The sequence below is a fragment of the Ranitomeya variabilis genome, chromosome 4 (assembly GCF_051348905.1).
Source record: "Ranitomeya variabilis isolate aRanVar5 chromosome 4, aRanVar5.hap1, whole genome shotgun sequence".
Taxonomy (NCBI): Eukaryota; Metazoa; Chordata; class Amphibia; order Anura; family Dendrobatidae; genus Ranitomeya; species Ranitomeya variabilis.
The window spans coordinates 770,001,304-770,025,558 of record NC_135235.1 but is presented as its reverse complement, the minus strand read 5'-3'; the positions used below and the strand labels follow the sequence as shown (position 1 = coordinate 770,025,558).

At 45.0% G+C, this 24,255-nt stretch overlaps 1 protein-coding gene across 1 annotated transcript in view; it reads left to right on the top strand.

Annotated features, from left to right (window-relative positions):
• Window positions 1–12,448: 12,448 nt before the first annotated feature.
• LOC143766939 (uncharacterized) overlaps window positions 12,449–24,255 on the top strand; it is a 61,949-nt gene continuing 50,142 nt past the window's right edge. Inside the window, exon 1 of the mRNA XM_077254955.1 lies at window positions 12,449–12,493. The gene's annotated coding sequence lies outside the window, so the exon portion shown is untranslated. The remainder of the gene's footprint in view (window positions 12,494–24,255) is intronic.

Here is a 24,255-nt window from a genome sequence, read left to right as displayed (position 1 = left end):
GAAACTATACTGACCATGAACTAAACCTGCCGCACAACTAGAAGTGGCCGGGTAGCATGCCTACGTTTTTTTATCCCTAGATGCCCAGCGCCAGCCGGAGAACTACCTAATCCTAGCAGAGGAAAAGACAGTCCTGGCTCACCTCTAGAGAAATTTTCCCAAAAGGCAGACAGAGGCCCCCACATATATTGGCGGTGATTTTAGATGAAATGACAAACGTAGTATGAAAATAGTTTTAGCAAAATCGAGGTCCGCTTACTAGATAGCCGGAAGACAGAAAGGGCACTTTCATGGTCAGCAGAAAACCCTATCAAAACACCATCCAGAAATTACTTTAAGACTCTAGCATTAACTCATAACACCAGAGTGGCAATTTCCGATCACTAGAGCTTTCCAGACACAGTAACGAAACAGCAGCTGTGAACAGGAACAAAATGCAAAAACACACAAGGACAAAAGTCCAACTTAGCTGGGGGTTGTCTAGTAGCAGGAACAAGCACAGAAGGCTTCTGATAACATTGTTGACCGGCATGAAACTGACAGAGGAGCAAGGTTATATAGCGACTCCCACATCCTGATAGGAGCAGGTGAACAGAGGGGATGATGCACACAAGTTCAATTCCACAAGTGGCCACCGGGGGAGCCCAGAATCCAATTTCACAACACAGACCATTCCATCTAAGTCTGCATTCCAAGTGGCGCTCCTTTCCTTCCGAGCTCTGCCATGCGTCCAAACGGTGGTTCCCCCCACATATGGGGTATCAGCGTACTCAGGACAAATTGCACAACAATTTTTGGGGTCCAACTTCTCCTGTTACCCTTGGGAAAATACAAAACTGGGGGCTAAAAATAATTTTTGTGGAAATTTTTTTTTTTTCACAGCTCTGCATCATAAACTGTAGTGAAGCACTTGGGGGTTCAAAGCTCTCACAACACATCTAGATAAGTTCCTTAGGGAGTCTACTTTCCAAAATGGTGTCACTTGTGGGGGGTTTCAATGTTTAGGTACATCAGGGGCTCTGCAAATGCAACGTGATGCCTGCAGACCAATCCATCTAAGTCTGCATTCCAAATGGCGCTCCTTACCTTCCGATCTCTGCCATGCGCCCAAACGGTGGTTTCCCCCCCCCACATATGGGGTATCAGCGTACTCAGGACAAATTGCACAACAACTTTTTGGGTCCAATTTCTCTTTTTACCATTGGGAAAATAAAAATTTGGGGGCTAAAAAACATTTTTGAAGGAAAAAAATGATTTTTTATTTTCACGGCTCTGCGTTATTAACTGTAGTGAAACAATTGGGGGTTCAAAGTTCTCACAACACATCTAAATAATTTCCTTGGGGGATCTAGTTTACAACATGGGGTCACTTGTGGGGGGTTTCAATGATTAGGTACATTAGGGGCTCTGCAAACGCAATGTGATGCCTGCAGACTATTCCATCTAAGTCTGCATTCCAAATGGCGCTCCTTCCCTTCCAAGCTCTGCCATGCGCCCAAACGGTGGTTACCCCCCACATATGGGGTATCAGCGTACTCAGGACAAATTGAACAACAACTTTTGGGGTCCAATTTCTCCTGTTACCCTTGGGAAAATACAAAACTGGGGGCTAAAAAATAATTTTTGTGGAAAAAAAATACATTTATTTTCACGGCTCTGCGTCATAAACTGTAGTGAAACACTTGGGGGTTCAAAGCTCTCACAACACATCTAGATAAGTTCCTTAGGGGGTCTACTTTTCAAAATGGTGTCACTTGTGGGGGGTTTCAATGTGGGGGGTTTCAATGTTTAGGCACATCAGTGGCTCTCCAAACGCAATATGGCATCCCATCTCAATTCCAGTCAATTTTGCATTGAAAAGTCAAATGGCGCTTCTTCCCTTCCAAGCTCTGCCATGCGCCCAAACAGTGATTCCCCCCACATATGGGGTATCAGCATACTCAGGACAAATTGCACAACAACTTTTGGGGTCCAATTTCTTCTTTTACCCTTGGGAAAATAAAACATTGGGGGCGAAAATTTAATTTTTGTGAAAAAATGATTTTTTTATTTTTACGGCTCTGCATTATAAACTTCTGTGAAGCACTTGGTGGGTCAAAGTGCTCACCACACATCTAGATAAGTTCCTTAGGGGGTCTACTTTCCAAAATGGTGTCACTTGTGGGGGGTTTCAATGTTTAGGCACATCAGGGGCTCTCCAGACACAACATGGCATCCCATCTCAATTTCAGCAAATTTTGCAGTGAAAAGCCAAATGGCGCGCCTTCCCTTCCGAGCTCTGCCATGCGCCCACACAGTGGTTTACCCCCACATATGGGGTATCGGCGTACTCAGGACAAATTGTACAACAACTTTTGGGGTCCATTTTCTCCTGTTACCCTTGGTAAAACAAAACAAAATGGAGCTGAAGTAAATGTTTTTGTGAAAAAAAGTTAAATGTTCAGTATTTTTTAGAAAAATGTTTAGAATTGAGAGTCCTCAGTGGTTGATACCTTTTAATGGCTAACTGAAAAGATGGTACAAATTGCAAGCTTTCAAGACTACACAGGTCTCTTCATCAGGCATAGACTAATACAAATTTTGAAGAATCACATATTTATGCACAACATAGCACAGAAAAAAAAAACATGGATAAGACAGGTGGCATGAAGCAGAATTACCATGAGTGATAAACAGTTATGTCCATAAATGTTGGGCCAGTTCTTATATAAGGAATGTTTTATTGTCCTTTGATTCACCATTGTGATCGACGGCATCCCTATGAACGCTTTACTGGACACTGGCTCTCAGGTGACGACTATGCCTTACATTCTCTACAAGGGACTGGTGATTCTTTATATTGACCAGCGAGAATGTAACCCTATGATGACCTTAGGTACTAATGTCATAGAAAACTCTTGCCGAGGTTATTGTCTTGTTACAACAGGTGGCCAAAACTGCTGGTTCCAGTGAGCAGCGTGCCCTGCAAAAAGAAATCAGAGCCTTGATGCAGAGACAACAGGTGGAGCTGTCTGGTGGAGATGTTGGCAGCGTCACAGTGAGTGATCCGATCCCCATTGAAATACCCCCCAGGAGTGAAATGTTAATCTGGTGTCAGGCAGCAGTAGGCCTCAGAGGTAAAGACTACCAGGCCCTGGTAGAACCTGTGTATTCAGATAGTAGGCCCACCGTCCTGACAGCCTGAGGGGTAATTGATGTCCGCAAGGGGAGGGTACCAGTACGTGTCCTTAATTATGGAGAGAAAGAGGTCCTCTTACCCAGATATACCAGACTTGCTAAACTGTACACTGTTAATGATAATGCAAAAAAAGCAACAAAAACCTTGGTCCAGTCTGACCAGGCGGAGGGCAATGGCTCTGCAGGACAGTTGGAGGATTGGTGCCAGAAGTTACACATGGGCACTGACACTACCCCTTCACACCGAAAACATGAGTCTTACCGGGTGGTCCATGAGTATGAGCGGGTATTCAGCAAACACCCACTAGATTTTGGGCAGGTAAAAGGGGTTCAACATCATATCCTGACTGGAGGTCATCCACCCATTAAAGAGAGGTACCGGCCTATACCTCCAGCTCACTACCAATGTGCCAAGAGTAGGTTGAGAGAAAAGAAGGAAGCTGGGGTAATCAGAGACAGTTGCAGCCCCTGGACAGCTCCATTAGTCCTCATTAGAAAGATGGTGTTGCATGAGGATGTGTGTTGACTACAGGCAGATAAACCGTATTACACACAAGGATGCCTACCCGTTGCCCAGAATTGAATAGTCATTAGCTGCTTTAAAATCTGCTATTTCTCCACCTTAGAATCTCACTAGTGGGTATTGGCGGATTCCTGTGGCAGAGGCGGATAAAGAAAAGACCACCTTCATGACACCAATGGGCCACTCAGAATTCAACTACATGCCGTTCGGACTTTGCAACGCACCAGAGACGTTCCAGAGGATGATGGAGTGCTGTCTCAGGCACAAGAATTTTGAAACCATCCTTTTGTACCTGGATGATGTCATCGTCTTCTCCAAGACTTATGAAGACCACCTGGTCGAGGTGTTTGAAGCCTTGTCCAATTATGGCCTGAAAGTGAAGCCGTCCAAGTGCCACCTGTTAAAGCCCAAAGTGCAGTACCTGGGCCATGTGGTAAGCGCCGAAGGTGTGGCACCAGACCCCGACAAGATCACCGTGATCAGGGACTCGGCAAACTCGGCTACTACCAAAGGTTCATTAAGGTTCATTAAGGACTTCAAAATGATAGCCGCACCCCGCAAGACCTGTTAGTAGGCCAATCCAAGAAGGCCAAGAGCAAAAGTCCTCTGTTCGAGTGGAACGACAGGCTAGAAGGATACTTCACTTGGTTGAAGTTGGCTCTCACGGGAGATGAAGTACTGGCCTATCTTGACCATGACCAACCATTTGTACTCTACACAGACGCCAACAACTTGGGATTGGGAGTAGTACTGTCCCAGGTACAGAAAGGCAGGGAAAGAGTAATTGCCTACACCAGCAGGAAGCTTCGTCCCACTAAAAGGAACCCCTAAAACTACAGTTCCTTTAAGCTGGAGTTACTCACCATAGTCTGGGCGACAGGGCCGTATTTAGAGTTTCTGCTGCCCTAGGCACTTTTCGTGCTGCCTCCCCTATTGGTGAGTATGACTAATGCAGATACGGTCGGCAGTGACTTGGGCTACTTTCACATCAGCGATGTTTGCCATTCGCGGCAGTTTTTCCACATCTGCCGTGTAACGGATCACTTACGGCAACACTGCATTCGGCCTCATTCATTCCCTATGGGACTTGCGGACCTGTGCGGCACTTGCAGTTTTGCAGCGATCCAGCAAATGCGGTACTTGCAGCAATGGAAAAAACTGCTGCTAGCAGTGTTTTTTTTGTCTCACCGCAAGTGCCGCACGTGTCCACAAGTAGCCATCACTACCTGTCCCTGCACCTTGCCAGCTCATCCCTCTCTAACCTAAAACTACACTATAAAGCTTTAGAAAAACAATGTATTAACTGACATATTAATACGATAATGAGGGCTCCAGGCTACGGCAGTCTCCGGGTCTCCATCCTCTCCTTACAGTATTATAATATTCAGTCACTATGTGGTGGCAATATGTGGTCTGGTCATGGTGTGGCGGTACTTGTAGAAGTATAATGGTTTGTATAGGGGAACGCCGAGTGAATAGTGATTTGTATGAGAGAGAGAGGGGTAGATACTGATTTGTATGGGGGAAAGCTGGGTGGATACTGTTTTGTATGGAGGAAAGCTGAGTGGATACCAATTTGTATTGGGGAAAGCTAAGTGGATACTGATTTGTATGGAGGAAAGCTGGGTAGGTACTGTTTTGTATGGGGGAAAGCTGGGTGGATACTGATTTGTATGGAGGAAAGCTGGGTGGATACTGTTTTGCATGGAGGAAAGCTGAGTGGATACCAATTTGTATGGGGAAAGCTGGGTGTATACTGATATGTATGTGTATGGGGGAAAGCGGGGTGGATACTGTTTTGTATGGGGAAAGCTAGGTGGATACTGTTTTGTATGGGGAAAGCTGGGTGGATATTGTTTTGTATGGAGGAAAGCTGAGCCTCTCATCTTTTTAAGTGGTGGAACTTGCACTATTGCTGACTGACTAAATACTTTTTTGCCCCACTGTATGTGTATGGGGGAAAGCGGGGTGGATACTGTTTTGTATGGGGAAAGCTGGGTGGATACTGTTTTGTATGGGGAAAGCTGGGTGGATACTGTTTTGTATGGGGAAAGCTGGGTGGATAATGACTCATATGGGGGAAAGCTGGGTGGATACTGACTTGTATGGGGGAAACTGCCTTACGCTGTATTTGTTCTGCTCTCCACATTCCATACAAACAGTAACAAATGAAACATGTAGAGGTAGCTGAACTGACCAGGTCTTTAGTCTGAAGTGCGCAGCTTGTGATTTCCTCATGTGCATTTACACTGAGAGTAATCAGTGCTTTTCCATATAAAAGGCCACAATACTCTGCAGCCAGAAGCCGCAGAGAGCGCTCCTTCCATTCACTCTGTAGGTTGACCGTAGGTCATGACCCTGTCACAACTCCAGCAGCTCCCAGGAGAACGGTAGATACCAGGTCCTGCTCGTGAGCACCCCTCCCTCCTCCTCCGCCGCTGGCTGCTCCTTGCAGCCCGCAGTACCTGCTAACCAGAGCCTTTAGGGCTAATGTGGAGGGAGACGAGGATGGGAGCCGGCTGCTGAACTCTCTGCCCTCAGCCATGGCCAGACGGAGCTCCCTCTTCATTCTGGTAGTGGAAGGGAAGAACTTACCGGCCAAGGACATGTGAGTAGCAGAGGTGTGGAGCAGCTGTCGGCTGGGGAACATGGGCAGGGAAGGAGCGTGCTGTTTCCAGGGTCAGATTGCAAAGTTCAGTAATGATTGTTGGTGGGTGGGCGGGCTGAAAAGGACTTAAAAAAAACAACCCTTGCTCAGGTGCCACCCCCTGCATCCTGGCGCCCCTAGGCACGTGCCCTCAAGTGCCTAGTGGCAAATACGGCCCTGCTGGGCGGCAACAGAGCAGTTCAAACACTACATGGCCTCCGTGAAATTCACCATTTCACGGACAACAATCCACTGACTCACCTGGAAAAGGCAAAACTAGGTGCTTTGGAGCAGCGATGGATGGCCCGGTTGTCCAACTATGAATTCACCATCAAGTACCATGCAGGGCACAAGAACGCAAATGCCGATGCGCTGTCCAGGATGCCTCACTTACCAGAAGCGTGAGAACATCCAGAAGCACTCGAAGAGATTGCGTTACCAGCCTTCCATTGCCCTGAGGCGACCCAGTATTCCCATCGTGTGAAAAACAAGCGCAATGACTGGCGAAAAGCAACGCTGAACCCATTGCCCCACCGTGGATGGGCAGAAATGCAGGATAGTGACCCAGCAGTCCGACTAGTGAAGGAGCTGTTGACCCAAGCTGATTCACACCCTGGTCCAGATGCTCCACAAGAGACTCAACAGTTGTGGAAGGAGAAGGGCAAATTGTTTATTTACGATGGTAAGCTGTGCCGGAGGAATATCGACCCACATACTCATGAGCTGGTCTGGCAGGTGGTAGTCCCAAGACAAGATACGCCAGTGGTTTTTGAAGCGTGCCACGATGGAGCAGGACACTTCAGATGGAAGAAGTTGGAGGTATTTGTGGGAGGTTCTACTGGATTGGCATGAGAAGAGCCATTTAAAAGTGGTGGCCGAGAGTGTGGCCCATGCAACCTGCGCAGAAAGGACCATGACAGCCAGAGAGCTCCCCTACAGCCCATGAGGACCAAGCAGCCACTCAAACTGGTAGCCTTAGACCACGTGAAACTAATCCCAAGCTGGTCAGGCTATGTCTATGCTTTGACCATAGTGGACCATTATTCCAGATTCCTGGTAGTCGTGCCGGTCAAGAACCAGACAGCGAAGATGGCAGCCAAGGCAGTCCAACAACACTTTTGTTGACCACGCGGTTACCCTGAAAAGGTAGCCACCAACCATGGCCCAGCCTTTGAGGCAGAAGTATTCCAGGAGTTCTGTCACCTGTACAGATGTAAGTAGATTAGGACAACACCATACCATCCAAAGACAAACGGTATGTGTGAGAAGATGAATCAGGTGGTGATCAACTTACTGAAGACCTTGCCTTTGGAAGAGAAAAATCTGTGGCCAGATAAGTTGCCGAATCTGGTAGATCTGTACAATCATATCCCGGTAAATTTCACCAACTGCTCTACAGCCTACCTAATGAGAGGAAGACAAAGTAAATTACCTGTTTACCTTGATATGGGAGTCCTAACACCAGAAACAACATCACCAGATGCTGATTGGGATATGGAGCAACAACAGTACAAGAATGCATGGAAAGAAGTTTGTCCCAGGCAAGACAGAGACAAGAAAGAAACTATAATCAACGTGCCCCTGCAATTCCCTTGTCACCAAGTGAACAAGTTCTAAAGTGGAGAAGAAGAATTCACAAACTTGATGACCAGTGGGAAGCAGAACCATGTACCATCTTACCATCAAACTTTGATAACACTAAAGTGTGTCTCATAAGCAAAGATGGAGGAGAAACCTTGACTGCAGTATCTAGGGATCATTTTAAAGTATGCCCTGACCAACTGAGAGACAAGTAGAAAGACTAGGTACTACTCAACCCATGGAGGAAAAAGAAGAGAGAATCCATACCGTTCTTGGAAACTTTCCCCAGTTATGGACTCAAGTAAATCAAGCCAGAGTGGTGCCTGTTTTGACCTTTCACCAGTTGGAAATACCAGAGGGAGATGTGACTCAAAATCAATCTGAACCAGATGAGACTCTACACCAGTGGGCTCACACCAGCAGTGGAGCAAGAGAATCCACCCCCTGCTATCGGTGAATCTGTCATGCCCACAGTGAGCAGAGGTAGCCCCAGGAAATCAAGTATACCTGTGGTACGTAGAATCACTAGAAGTGTAGCCATAAGAGAGTGCACTACACCAGTGGTAGCAAGAATAGTGAATCCGCTTAGGTCATTATCAATCCCTATACTACGTAGATCACGCCTCCTGAGGAAGTCTTGACGAAACGTGCGTTGGGGCGGCGGGGACCACTTGTCACCAGCACACTGCCTATTTACATTTTGTAAGTATGTCATACCTCCTTACTTGAGTTCGATTATGTACTTTAATGGCCTGTTGTGGATATTACGGCATGCACTATTATTATTATTATTTATTGTTATAGCGCCATTTATTCCATGGCGCTTTACATGTAAGGAGGGGTATACATAATAAAAACAAGTACAATAATCTTAAACAATACAAGTCATAACTGGTACAGGAGGAGAGAGGACCCTGCCCGCGAAGGCTCACAATCTACAAGGGATGGGTGAGAATACAGGAGGCGAGGATAGAGCAGGTTATGCAGCGGTTTGGTCGATCGGTGGTTACTGCAGGTTGTAGGCTTGTCAGAAGAGGTGGGTCTTCAGGCTCTTTTGCACTTTACACTATGCACTTTATTGGCACTAATCCTAAGACTGTGATGTTTATATAGAGCTGCATTGACAGCCTTATACTATCCATACTGGTGATCACATCTGTGATTTTTTTTTATTTGAGAGGTTATAATTTAAATACTGTTGTTTCTATCTACACTAAAGGCATTGATGTTGTGCTGGTCACATTTTTTCCTTTGATGAGTGGTGTCCAGTAGTTCTGTTTTTAAACAGAAACTGTATTTCATTAATAAAAAATGTGAATCTAAGGATTATACTCTTGTATACCATTTTTTCTTGATGTAATATGTAGATCTACCCGCAGTTCCAGAGGTCAGATTCCAGCCCGTTACATGGACTAAAAATGTGAAATGTCAATAACTGGTGTTACCTGTTTAAAAATGTTTGATTTTGCTTCTTAAAAGTTTATTAAAAGTTTAATTGGACAATAGGGTAATGGACGATGAATTACCCAAAAACTTCACTTGTAAATAGTTGGCATCTCCTAAGGTGCATCTAATGGTTTTACCACGCCCCGGTAGCGTGAGTAGAACCCTGTTTGCTTCCGAAAACTGAAGAAAAACCGTTTGGCGTGGCCAAAGACCAGGTCTGGATGTTATGACTTGCAGCTTGCCCAAATCCTACGTTGGGGTTTAAGAACGGGTATCCTGCATCGGTACTGTTGTTCATGAACAAGGACACTCTGGTATAAGACCAGTCATACTTATATAACTTCAGTTTTGCAACATTAAAGCAAAGTGCCTCCCATAATGGGAAGAAAAGTTTTGTACCTGTGTAACCTGCTTATATGCATTTCAAATACTTTGCACATATCTAACCTGTATTTATGTTTCCTTTTCCCAGTCCGGGAGTACTGGATTTAATGGGGGAAGTACTGGATTTAATGGGGGGGAATGTGGCACACCAGGAGTTCAGGTACCACAGTGTTATTGCTTTCCTCTCGGAGAGGGTGATGCCATGTCTGGAGACGAGGGGGATCCCTTTGACAGGTAACCTGTACATGCAAAATGTTCTGACTCCAGGCCAGAAGTGGGACTCTAAACCCGGTTTCAGGGGAGCTTCCCTAGTTACATATATATTCTGGTCTGGAAAAGGAGTTAGTCTGGAGCAGACAAGGAACAGTGAACATCACAGAAGAAGTCAGGAGCTATAGGAGAGCTGCGATTGGGCTCCCTCTAAGCTGAAGCGCAGGAACCGGGAGCCCGAGACAGGGTGGAACTACATGTCCCACGACAGAACCAGATGGCAGGAAATTGAAAGTGACTTGCCCACATTACACCCTGAGGTACAGCAACATCCAGAACCCAGAGTCACCATGAATAGAGACCCCAAGGAATCGGCTCGCGTTGCCTACCATGCAGGAACTGTCCCAGGACAAAGTAAGAGAGAGAACCTTGACAGAAGCCACAGGCATTATTTAGCGTATAGTGTAAGGCTCCCAATCTGACCTGGCAAAGGGGATTCTACTAGTTTTTCATAATAATATGAACTTGGTTTCATGCAGCCATCCAGTACGTGGGTTCAAAGGCTAACTGGGGTGCATGTAACTTTGGGGCAATGCAGGCCTTGTATTCAATGCATAGGCTAACAGTATGGGAGATCCACTTTCTTATAACGGGAACATTTTTTTCAGGAGGCCATGCTGTACATCTCGTGAAAGGGTTTTTGGGGTGCGTCCTAATTTTTGGCAGCCCAGCCAATCACTGCATAGGCAATAACAATATAAGAGACCCACTGCTTAATAATGGCCCTTTAAGAATATTAATGCCGCCTGATGCCCCTATAAAAATAGGCCCTGTGACTTTAAGAGTCCCTCCTTCATAAATGAAACAAGATGGGTCTGATGATGTGTCACACACATGGCCAGCTAGGGTTGTTAAATATTACAGTGACATTTCCCAGTGAATGCATTTGTATTGCTTGAAAGCAATGCTAAAGTTGAAAAACGCTTCAAAAACGCTGCGTGTGAACATAGCAAAAGTGGTGGAATATTTTCAGAAATGCTTCCAGGGGTCTTCCCCATGATGTTACTGTGTCATTTGAGCAGTGTCCCCATCGATTTCTGCCATTTTTAGACCCTAAAAGGACCCCCGGGGGACATTTCCCAGTGAATGCATTTGTATTGCTTGAAAGCAATGCTAAAGTTGAAAAACGCTTCAAAAATGCTGCGTGTGAACATAGCAAAAGTGGTGGAGGAACATTATTTGGGGGGTTCTTATTTTGCCTTACATACAAATTATTACCCTGGAAAGGATGTTCCTTGTTATATTTCCCAGGAAAATCCATTTTGGTTTCGTTTTTTTATGTTTTATTGTGCGCCTGTAAAAGTGGCGTCACACTCTGACAACATTGGTCACAGCTGCGACCAAGGAGTCAGAAATGCTTCCAGGGGTCTTCCCCATGATGTCACTGTGTCATTTTGAGCAGTGTCCCCATCGATTTCTGCCATTTTTAGACCCTAAAAGGACCCCCGGGGGATTGTGGCAAAAATGTTTGGGTTTCCCATAGACTTACATTGGGCTCGTTGCTCGGGTCGAGTACTCGACTATTCCAATTTCCTCGACCCGAGCAACGAGCACCTGAGCATTTTAGTGCTCGCCCATCACTAAACTACACACAGGAATTGGTGACAAGTGTGCAGTATATAATATAGTATATATCGGGATAGGAAAAGAATAGTTACCCGATGTGATATAAGTAAACTCTGTGTTATTATAGTAGAAATGTATGAAAACTGTGGTATAAATAAGAGTGATAAATATGACAATGACATTTATGAAAGTATTAGAAGTATGGTAAAAATATTCAAATAATTAAGATCCCCAATGAACCGACCAATAAAATGTATTATGAACATAATGTTAATCTTGCCTTGCACAGGCGTGTACTACGGGGGACACAGCATGAACTTCAATCCAATATTGCGACCAGCGGGTAAGGAAAGGGTGAATCAAACACCCGAAACCCCGTCCCTATGACCGCAAACCTGTCCCCCCAAATTCAGGTGACAGGTTCCCTTTACTCTCTCTGAGGTCCAAGCATGGACGCCGCCCTCCATCCTATTACCAAACCCCACAGCGACTGGAGAGGAGCATGGCCGTATATGACCCTTAGCCGGACACTGGAAGGGGGTAAATAAGCGAGATTTCGGCCTTTTAGCCCCCGGTGTGGAGGCGATAGCACAATCATATGCCGCCATATACTAGACGTCCGGTAACCGGTGATAATCCCCTCATGTGTGGGGTCTATTTGTCTCCAGAGAAATCACACGTTACATTCCACACAGAACATTGTGTAGAAAAGGCGGCGCGAGGTGATTGTGCCAGTAGTGAGGGCGAATAATGGCGGGAATGTCACTGACTGAGGAGAAGTCTCCATGTAGCGTCTTCACTGCGGATCACGTGACCCCTGACTCCTCCCCTGTGACCTCATCACAGGTCCTGTGCGCACAGAGCAGCCATATCTGTGGAGTGCGGCTCTGCAGGTGGAGGTATGTGGAGATTCCCCAGTACTGAGCGCAGCCGGAGACATTAACCCCTTCTGCACGGAGGAGACTCTTTATAAGAACCATAACGTTGTTGTTCTGTTTCCTGTAATAGATACATACGAGCCAACTATGGAGGACAGGAAGTGAGGAGCGGAGTGTTCTCCTAGTACAGGGCCCCTTTCTTGGCCCCACACAGTGTAATGCCCCCATTATGCCCTGTAAGCAGGTTCTGCCCCACACCCAGCTGCCTCGGGCACTTTACCAGGAGCTGGTACCTCAGAGTCTTCCCCGCACCCCTTTCCTTTGTTGGCGCCAAATCTGTTCTGCCTTTGGGGCTCCGGCCTTTATAATCTCAGTAACTGCGCCATCAAGGTCTCCTGACCAGGTGCACCCTCTAGACTCTTCCCTCCGGAAACCTCCCTCTTCCCACTGGTGTCACATGGTCCCGTCTGGGCGGCAGATAGCAGTCTGTACAAATGCAGCACAGCCCTGAGGAGGCTTTTTTATGACTCTCCTTTTAACCCTCCGTCAGGGGCAATATGTTTCATAACGAGTTTAGGGGCATTGCGCCTGTCCGGCACAGGCTAGAAAATTGGCTATATTTTCCTTTTTTAAAAATTTCAATGCTCTAAAAGTGATCAGTTACCTTAATAGGAATGTAATAAATGAGAATACACATAATCAGGTGGAAACAAAATGTTTAATAACCAGAAAAGTAATATGTTTCTATGTCTTGAGCATCCTCCTCACTCTCTCCATCTTGATCTGTATCAAACACATCTGGACATTCTTCCACATCATCTTCTGAACCAATGTCACTTTCTTCCCCTAAATCTTCTAGCTGTACGGGGTCTGTCTCATCATCAAGCAGTATATTTTGCACTTGCTCAACATGAAGGGCATTGGACAAGTCAAATATTCTCCTCGCCATTTCAGAAGAAAAGCTGAAGCAAGAGAGAGAATATGTGTTAGGGCGCAATGTGCCTGAGAAGCACACTCTTATTTCTAACAAAACCTTCTATGACAAATCTACAAATTTAGCACTAGCTATTCATAAAACAAGCTAAAAAAACAATTGGGATGAATAAAAACAGCAAATTCTAATCGTCAAATATGTGACGCATTCAGGGGCAATGAGCCGGAGAAGCCAAAACACTGATATCTGCTCTCCTGCAGCTCTGCAGCACAAGAGGCTTCTCAGGTTTCACACAGCCTTTAAAGTTAGGAAGGTCCTGGGAGGAGGGTGTTTCCCAGACAAACCACTGAAAATAGAGAAATGAAACTAAGTGAGCTGCGCCTGTCAGATCAGTTGCCCCTGACGGAGGGTTAACACCCCTTATGTAATATATATGATGCCGCTCACACAGTATAATGTTTCCACAGTACTGGCATCTCTCGTAAAAAATGTATTTTCACACTACCGCCATACCCCCACACACAGTATAATGTTCTCATACTACCGCCATACCCCCACACACAGCATAATGTTCTCATAGTACCGCCATACCCCCACATACTGTATAATGTTCTCATAGTACCGCCATACACCCCACACACAGTATAATGTTCTCATAGTACCGCCATACCCCCCCACACAGTATAATGTTCTCATACTACCGCCATACCCCCACACACAGCATAATATTCTCATAGTACCGCCACACCCCCACATACTGTATAATGTTCTCATAGTACCACCATACCCCCACACACAGCATAATATTCTCATAGTACCGCCACACCCCCACATACTGTATAATGTTCTCATAGTACCGCCATACCCCCCCACACACAGTGTAATGTTCCTACAGTACCGCCATACCCCCACACACAGTATAATGTTCTCATAGTACCGCCATACCCCCACACAGTATAGTCTCATAGTACCGCCATACCCCCACACACAGTATAATGTTCTCATAGTACCGCCATACCCACACACACAGTATAATCTTCTCACAGTACCTACATACCCCCACACACAATGTAATGTTCCTACAGTACCGCCATCCCACCACAGCTTACTCTTACCACATGGGTTTTTTTTGCCTTCCCCTGGATCAACATGTTAGGGCATGTTAGGTTAGGCTATGGGTTGAACTAGATGGACTTAAAGTCTTCCTTCAACCTTAATAACTATGTAACTATGTAACACATAGTGTAATGTTCCTACAGTACCATCATCCCACCACACACAGTATAAAGTTCCCACAATAGTGGCTTCCCACAGACACAGGACAATGTCCCCACAGTACTGCCATCCCCCCACTTTCTAATGTTCCCACAGTACTGCCCCCTACATGCACAATATGGTACCATCCACCTCACTGACTACCTCCGACCACCGACAGTTAATAAATACTCACTTAGCCTCATTCTTGGTGCAGATACTAATGAACCCAGGATCTATGAGATATTTACCATACGATAGTTGGATAGGCAGGAGTGTATCATCCATAAAGGTAGCCCACTCGGTTGCTATGATGCCTATGAAGTGACAGGGCTCGGTGGGGTGTGGTATTGGTCACCCTCTCCTTCTCATCATCACAATTTTAGTGATATCCACATTCCCATGACGATGATACCGCTGAATAGATTAGTGAATCAGGGAGTGGAAAGCTCCTGATCCACCATTCAGCCTTCACTTCTGAGTCTGAGACTCCGTGCACTGCAGGCACAATGACGTCACTACATCACACCTGTAGTACGGAGCCTCAATACTCACACCGCACAGAGCAGCGCTCCTCAGGAACCGGGTTGGCTGAGTAGTGTGTGGGTTTATATCAGGAATTGTGGAGGCATCATATTAAGAGAAGAGCTGTTGGGACTCTCATACTGAATGTGTGGCTGGTAGGGGCCATTATACTGGGGTTGTGGTGGACTGTAAATGCCTCCATACTGAGTGGGGCTTTTTATTTTGTGTAGCAGGTTGTGGTGGCCATAATTAGAGATGAGCGAATATGTTTGGAAAACGATCACCAAACATAAATTCGGCACGAATATTGTACATTCAGATTCATGATCGGTAACACGAGCATTTTTCTTAAGATCGGAAAAAAAAAATCGGTAACATTCAGTAAAAGACCTAATAGAAGCCGACAATACATGCGCCGCGTTTAGTAAAATCACAGCCACCAATGTGGGAGACTGGGGTTTAAATCCTGGCTCTGCCCTGTTGGACAAAATAACCAGTATTGGTCCATAACACTATGGTGCCTACCTCAATAAACATGTGAGTATCACGAACAAAGAGAGTCATGCCGGCTCAGACGTCGCCTGGATTAAGAAGGTCCACGTCAGATGTCAAGGAACCAGGATAAATCTGATGGTCAATGGGCTACTGGACCAAACCATACATGGACAAGGCAAGAGAACCTGGATCTGATGAAATGCTATTATAACAGCAGACCAAATAGAAGATATATGAAGCTTATCAGTAAACTCTGAATGGATACAAGACCTGCATGTCCATTAACTGAGAAACAACTAATCAACCAACGTTTTAATATCATAAAGAGAAAGCTATTATCACAACTTGAGATGGATCACCTGCACTGCAGATCCACCTCACATGAAGACCTGGAAGAAACTCATGTGCAAACCCCTGAAGATCCTGATCCAACCCTGCAACTAGAGAGCACTGCAGCTGGTCTGAAACAGAAGATCTTAGATAAACTAAATACCATCAATACCAGAGATCTACGGCCAATGTTCAGCAAAGAAAGACCACCAAACAGTATGCTAGAGGATGCCAATAGTCAGTTCTTGTATCAATACCTACCACCACCTTAACAAACTAATAACCTGATCTATGCTACTGCCTCAGCAATCATGGAAATACTTGGCTATACAACCAGCAATAACAACAGAAGTACGTGCCCCCTTAGAAAAGAAGACTGTAGACAAAGATCAAGGCGCCACGAAGGAAAGTCAGCCAACTATCAGAAATACAGAAGTGTGTAAAGATCAAGAATAAGACCAAGCTGGACAAGTACAAAGGTCTGACCCCAACTGAAGAGACTGCTAAACAATGGCTCACAGGACTCACTACAAGACTCGGCAGATACATTAGAGAATCTGAGGCCAAGAAGATAAATGCCCTGTTCTCCAAAGAACCATCCAAAGTGTACTCCCAACTACAGAGGAACAGCACAAAGGCAGCAACTCCACCAATAGCAGAGATTGAACATTACTGGAGGAACATCTGGGAGAAGGAAAAAACACAACACCAGTGCAATGTGGCTGCAATATCTGAGAATGAAACACAGCAACCACCTAGACCAAGAACCAATCACCATTACAGAAGCAGACATCCAAGAGTGGGTCAAGAACATGAAGAGCTGGACAGCACATGGCCCAGACATGATCCTCACCTACTGGCTAAAGAAATTCACAGCGGTACATGAAGGCATGGCAAAGCAAATGAACCACTTGCTAAAAGTAGGCCACCACCCAGCTTGGCTAACACAAGGAAGAACAGTGCTGATCATGAAGGATCCTCACAAAGGAACAGTTAAATCCAACTACCGCCCAATAACCTGCCTTACAACAACATGAAAACTTCTGTGAGGCATCATAGCCACCAAGCTACAGAACCACATGAACCAGTACATGAATCCAGCTCAGAAAGGCATTGGGACTGACACCAGAGGCTCTAAGCACCAGCTCATAGTAGATAGAGCAGTCGCTCAAGACTCAAGATCCAGACAGATCAATCTCAGCACAGCCTGGATTGACTACAGGAAAGCCTATGACTCAATGCCACACACATGGATCTGTGAATGCTTGGCTCTGTACAATGTCAACAGGAAATTAAGAACCTTCATCAGAAACTCACTGGGGCTATGGAGAACAACATTGGAAGTCAACTCAAGACAACTAGCACAAGTGACCATCAAATGCGGCATATAACAAGGTGGTGCACTGTCCCCATTGCTGTTCTGCATAGGCTTGAACCCCCTCAGTCAGATAATTACAGAGTCTGGCTATGGATACAAGTTCAAGAGTGGAAGCACCATCAGCCACCTCCTCTACATGGATAACATCAAGCTGTATGTGAAAAATGAACGAGACATCAATTACTGATCCACCTGACAAGGATCTACAGTGAAAACATCGGGATGTCCTTCATACTGGGGAAGTGCAGCCGGTTGGTAATAAAGAGAGACAAGGTAGGCAAGACTGATGGGGTGGAATTACCAGCAGGGCACATAGCAGATGTACAGACATGCTATAAGTACCTCGGCATCCCACAGGGATACGGTAACCATGATGAGGAGGCAAGGAAAGCAGCAACATACAAATACCATCAAAGGGTAAGACAGGTCCTGAAGAGCCAGCTCAATGGGATGAATAAAATCCTCACCATCAATACATATGCCCTGCCAGTTATCAGATACCCTGCTGGCATAGTGTGCTGGCCAAAAGAAGAAATGGAAGCTGCAGATGTGAAAACACAAACGCTACTCACAATGCATGGTGGTCTCCACCCAAAGTCTAACACACAAATATTGTATACCAACACAAAGGAGGGTGGTCGAGGCTTGAGAAGCATACAGGCCACCATCACGGATGAAACAAGGAACATCCAGGAATACATCAGAAAAATGGCACCAAAAGATGAGCTGCTGAGAGAAAGCCTAAGGCAGCAACAACAACAGATCTCTAAGGAAGAACAGGAACATGAACCGCCATGGCAAGACAAGCCGCTGCATGGGATGTACCATCAACAGATAATGGAGGTGTCTGACATGGAGAAATCCTACCAATGGATGTAGAAAGCTGGACTCCGAGACAGCACAGAGGCACTAATCATAGCGGCTCAAGAGCCACACAAAGTACCAGATCCATAGAAGCAGGAATCTACCACACAAGACCCAAGGTGCAGACTATGCAAAGAAACCCCAGAAACCGTCCAACACATAGTGGCAGGATGCAAAATGCAAGCAGGAACAGCGTACACTGAACACCACAACCAAGTAGCGGGGATTGTATACAGGAACATCTGCACAGCATATGGGCTAATCCCCCTAAGTCCAGGTGGGAGACCCCAGAAAAAGTGGTGGAGAATGAAAGGGCTAAAATCCTGTGGGACTTCAACATCCAGACAGATAAGCAGGTGTTGGCTAACCAACCAGACATTGTGATAGTAGACAAGGATCAGAAGACAGCAATGATAATAGATGTGGCAGTGCCAAGTGACAGCAACATCAGAAAGAAGGAATATGAGAAGCTGGAGAAATACCAGGGCCTCAAAGGAGAACTGGAGAAGATGTGGTAGGTGAAGGCAGCAGTGATTCCAGTGGTGATAGGAGCACTTGGAGCAGTGACCCCTAAGTTGGAAGAATGGCTACAACAGATCCCAGGAGCAACATCTGAGCTCTCTGTCCAGAAAAGCGCAATGCTGGGAATAACTAAGATCCTGCGCAGAACCCTCTGACCTCCAGGTCTCTGGTAGAGGACCCGAGAATGATAAAGGACACAAAGACCACCTCCATTGGGGGTGAAAAGGAAGTTTTTTCTATAGATGTCAGTGACACAGTGTACAAATATTACCTAGATAGAAGAAAAGCCGGTAATTCAGCAGCCGCGGTAGTGTAAAATCACTGTAGGAGCCGACAGTATAGAAGACATGGATTACATACAGTAAATAGAAATAGAATAGGTAGATATATAGATGTCAGTGACAAATACAATTAGTACAGTGTGCGCTGCTTACTGTACATGTATTTAATTAATAAAAGATAATTTTTCTGAAAAAAATGGCGTGGGCTCTGTGAGATCCCGCTAGAACCATGAGGAAGTCGCATGATGCAGAGGCGAGTTCACCGGGAGAATTTCACTGCGGTGAATTTCACTCTCCTCTGTACCGTGCGACTTTCACATGGTGCTAGCGGGGATCTCACTGAGGTCACCGCAGTTCAGTCCGGCTGGAAATGCAGCCTCAGTGATGTCACCGCTAGACACAGGCTGCATTCCCAGCAGCTCATTCACCAGTGGTTCTCGGACTGGACGGTCACATCTTGGCACCGTCCAGGTTGGAAACTATTTCTCCCCCAGACATGGATTACGGCATGGGACAGAACGACAGACAGGTATGGCATATTGTTGTTTTATTATTTTAGTTTTAGTACAGGAGATTGAGGGCTTCGGTGGAATTAGGCGAGGTCGTAAGTATGGTTTAATTGAGATTATTAAAGGAGTCTGTCATTTTTTCAATTCCCTTTATTCTTGCTGTGTCTTTATTTACCATATAACTATAGGATTAGTAATGGATAGGCGTCTTACTCTCCATTACTAAGCCGTGGGCTTGATGTCACCTGACAATACAAAGGTGACATCAACTACACAAATTTGAACCCCACTTGTCACCGCTACAGGGCACGTGGGAAAAGCCGGGCTAAGCACCAGAATTGGCGATTCTAATAGTTGTTCCTTTTCTGGGCAGCTGTGGGCTGCTATTTTTAGGCTGGGGGGTCAATATCCATGGCCACTTACCAGCCTGAGAATACCAGCCCCCAGCTGTCAGCTTTAGAAAGGCTGGTTGTCAAAAAATGGGGGGACCCCATGCCATTTTTTACAATTATTTATTTAAATAATTAAAAAAAGAGTGTGGGGACCCCTTTATTCTTGATAACCAAGATTGCTGAAGCTGACGGCTGAGATTGCAGCCCCCAGCTGTGAGTTTTGGTTGACTGATTATCATAGGGAGGAACCCACGCCTTTTTATAATTATTTATTTACAGCGCAAGAGTGACTGATGAATACCCCCCATCATCTACTCTTGCTCTCACGGGTATGTTCACACTGGGTGTTTTTGCTGCGTTTTTATATGCTAATTTTCAGCTGCTTTTTCCATTACCAGCAAAGTCTATGATATTTCTGAAATCTCATACACACATTGTTTTTTTTGTCATCAGGATTTTGTGCTTTGCAGCATTTTTTTGACATAGAGCATGTCACTTCTTTGAGCTTTTTTGCAGCGTTTTTATCCATTGACTTAAATGGATGGTAAATAAATGCTGTAAATACGCAGGTTGATCTTTTTTTGCAGCAGAAAAGTCAAGGACAGCCGGATGTGTCCTCACACTCGGCTCTGCTACCTCTAGATGGCAGGCTGCATGATGCGTCCATACAGCCTGCCATTGAGCAGAGTGGACCCAAACCGTATTAATTTGAATGGGGGGTCCGACAATACAGTGTTTGACATCCTGTCATATGCATGACGTTACGGCAAACACCGCTTCTGAACAGCTGTGAAACCATCCCCGCCGGTCAGAGAGTCGCGGTTCTCCCACTGTCAAAATACAACGGGAGCGCTCAGCTGTGATCGGAGGTATACAGGATACCTCCAGTCACTGGTGTCAGCTGATGGGACAACTGCTCCCATCATCCGACACCTGCTAATAACAGTGAGAGCAGGAGCGTATGATAGGAGTATTCATCAGCTGTGTGGGGTAAATAAATAAATTTAAAAAAACGTGCGTGGGTTCACCCTATTTTTGATAATATGCAACCCTCAACTGTCAGCTTCAGCAAGGCTAGTTTTCAAGAATAGAGGGGTCCCCATACTGTATTTTTTAATAATTCTTCATGTGAACTCACCTCTGCACGTGCGACTTTCTCACGGTGCTAGCGGGGTTTCTCACGGAGGTCACCTCAGTTCAGCCCGGCTGGGAACGGAGCATCAGTGATGTCACCGCTAGACTGTGCTTGCAGCAGCTCATTCACCAGTGGTTCTCAGCCTGGACGGTCACATCTTGGCACCATCCAGGTTGGAAACTATTTCTCCCCCAGACATGGATTACGGCGTGGGACAGAATGACAGACAGGCATGGTATATAGTTGTTTTTTTTATTATCGTTTTAGTACTGGAGATCAAGGGATGTGGTGGAATTAGGCGAGGTCGTAAGTATGGTTTAATTGAGATTATTAAAGGAGTCGGTGTCATTCTTTCAATTAAAGGACTTTTTTCAGGTGTCTTTGATTTCTTACAATGTGACTATGGGGTTAGTAATGGAGGCGTCTTATTACATAGTTACATAGTTATTAAGGTTGAAGGAAGACTGTAAGTCCATCTAGTTCAACCCATAGCCTAACCTAACATGCCCTAACATGTTGATCCAGGGGAAGGCAAAAAAACCCCATGTGGCAAAGAGTAACTCCACCATGGGGAAAAAAATTCCTTCCCGACTCCACATACGGCAATCAGACTAGTTCCCTGGATCAATGCCTTATCAAGGAATCTAGTGTATATACCCTGTAACATTATACTTTTCAAGAAAGGCATCCAGTCCCCTCTTAAATGTAAGTAATGAATCACTCATTACAACATCATACGGCAGAGAGTTCCATAGTCTCACTGCTCTTACAGTAAAGAATCCGCGTCTGTTATTATGCTTAACCCCTTCACCCCCAAGGGTGGTTTGCACGTTAATGACCGGGCCAATTTTTACAATTCTGACCACTGTCCCTTTATGAGGCTATAACTCTGGAACGCTTTGACGGATCTTGGCGATTCTGACATTGTTTTCTCGTGACATATTGTACTTCATGATAGTGGTAAAATTTATTCGATATAACTTGCGTTTATTTGTGAAAAAAATGGAAATTTGGCGAAAATTATGAAAATTTTGCAATTTTCCAACTTTGAATTTTTATGCCCTTAAATCACAGACATATGTCACGCAAAATACTTAATAAGTAACATTTCCCACATGTCTACTTTACATCAGTACAATTTTGGAACCAAAATTTTTTTTTGTGACGGAGTTATAAGGGTTAAAAGTTGACCAGCAATTTCTCATTTTTACAACACCATTTTTTTTTAGGGACCACATCTCATTTGAAGTCATTTTGAGGGGTCTATATGATAGAAAATACTCAAGTGTGACACCATTCTAAAAACTGCACCCCTCAAGGTGCTCAAAACCACATTCAAGAAGTTTATTAACCCTTCAGGTGTTTCACAGGAATTTTTGGAATGTTTAAATAAAAATGAACATTTAACTTTTTTTCACACAAAATTTATTTCAGCTCCAATTTGTTTTATTTTACCAAGGGTAACAGGAGAAAATGGACCCCCAAAGTTGTTGTATAATTTGTCCTGAGTACGCCGATACCCCATATGTGGGGGTAAACCATTGTTTGGGCGCATGGCAGAGCTTGGAAGGGAAGGAGCGCCATTTGACTTTTCAATGCAAAATTGACTGGAATTGAGATGGGACGCCATGTTGCGTTTGGAGAGCCCCTGATGTGCCTAAACATTGAAACTCCCTACAAGTGACACCATTTTGGAAAGTAGACCCCCTAAGGAACTTATCTAGATGTGTGGTGAGCACTTTGACCCACCAAGTGCTTCACAGAAGTTTATAATGCAGAGCCGTAAAAATAAAAAATCATATTTTTTCACAAAAATGATCTTTTCGCCCCCAATTTTTTATTTTCCCAAGGGTAAGAGAAGAAATTGGACCCCAAAAAATGTTGTGCAATTTGTCCTGAGTACGCTGATACCCCATATGTGGGTGTAAACCATTGTTTGGGCGCATGGCAGAGCTTGGAAGGGAAGGAGCGCCATTTGACTTTTCAATGCAAAATTGACTGGAATTGAGATGGGACGCCATGTTGCATTTGGAGAGCCCCTGATGTGCCTAAACATTGAAACTCCCTACAAGTGACACCATTTTGGAAAGTAGACCCCCTAAGGAACTTATCTAGATGTGTGGTGAGCACTTTGACCCACCAAGTGCTTCACAGAAGTTTATAATGCAGAGCCGTAAAAATAAAAAATCATATTTTTTCACAAAAATGATCTTTTCGCCCCCAATTTTTTATTTTCCCAAGGGTAAGAGAAGAAATTGGACCGCAAAAAATGTTGTGCAATTTGTCCTGAGTACGCTGATACCCCATATGTGGGTGTAAACCATTGTTTTGGCGCATGGCAGAGCTTGGAAGGGAAGGAGCGCCATTTGACTTTTCAATGCAAAATTGACTGGAATTGAGATGGGACGCCATGTTGCGTTTGGAGAGCCCCTGATGTGCCTAAACATTGAAACTCCCTACAAGTGACACCATTTTGGAAAGTAGACCCCCTAAGGAACTTATCTAGATGTGTGGTGAGCACTTTGACCCACCAAGTGCTTCACAGAAGTTTATAATGCAGAGCCGTAAAAATAAAAAATCATATTTTTTCACACAAATGATCTTTTCGCCCCCAATTTTTTATTTTCCCAAGGGTAAGAGAAGAAATTGGACCCCAAAAAATGTTGTGCAATTTGTCCTGAGTACGCTGATACCCCATATGTGGGTGTAAACCATTGTTTTGGCGCATGGCAGAGCTTGGAAGGGAAGGAGCGCCATTTGACTTTTCAATGCAAAATTGACTGGAATTGAGATGGGACGCCATGTTGCGTTTGGAGAGCCCCTGATGTGCCTAAACATTGAAACTCCCTACAAGTGACACCATTTTGGAAAGTAGACCCCCTAAGGAACTTATCTAGATGTGTTTTGAGAGCTTTGAACCCCCAAGTGTTTCACTACAGATTATAACGCAGAGCCGTGAAAATAATTTTTTTTTTTTTTTCTCAAAAATGATTTTTTAGCCCCCAGCTTTGTATTTTTACAAGGGTAACAGAATAAATTGGACCCCAAAATTTGTTTTCCAATTTGTCCTGAGTACGCTGATACCCCATATGTGGGGGGGAACCACTGTTTGGGCGCATGACAGAGCTCGGAAGGGAAGGAGCGCCATTTGGAATGCAGACTTA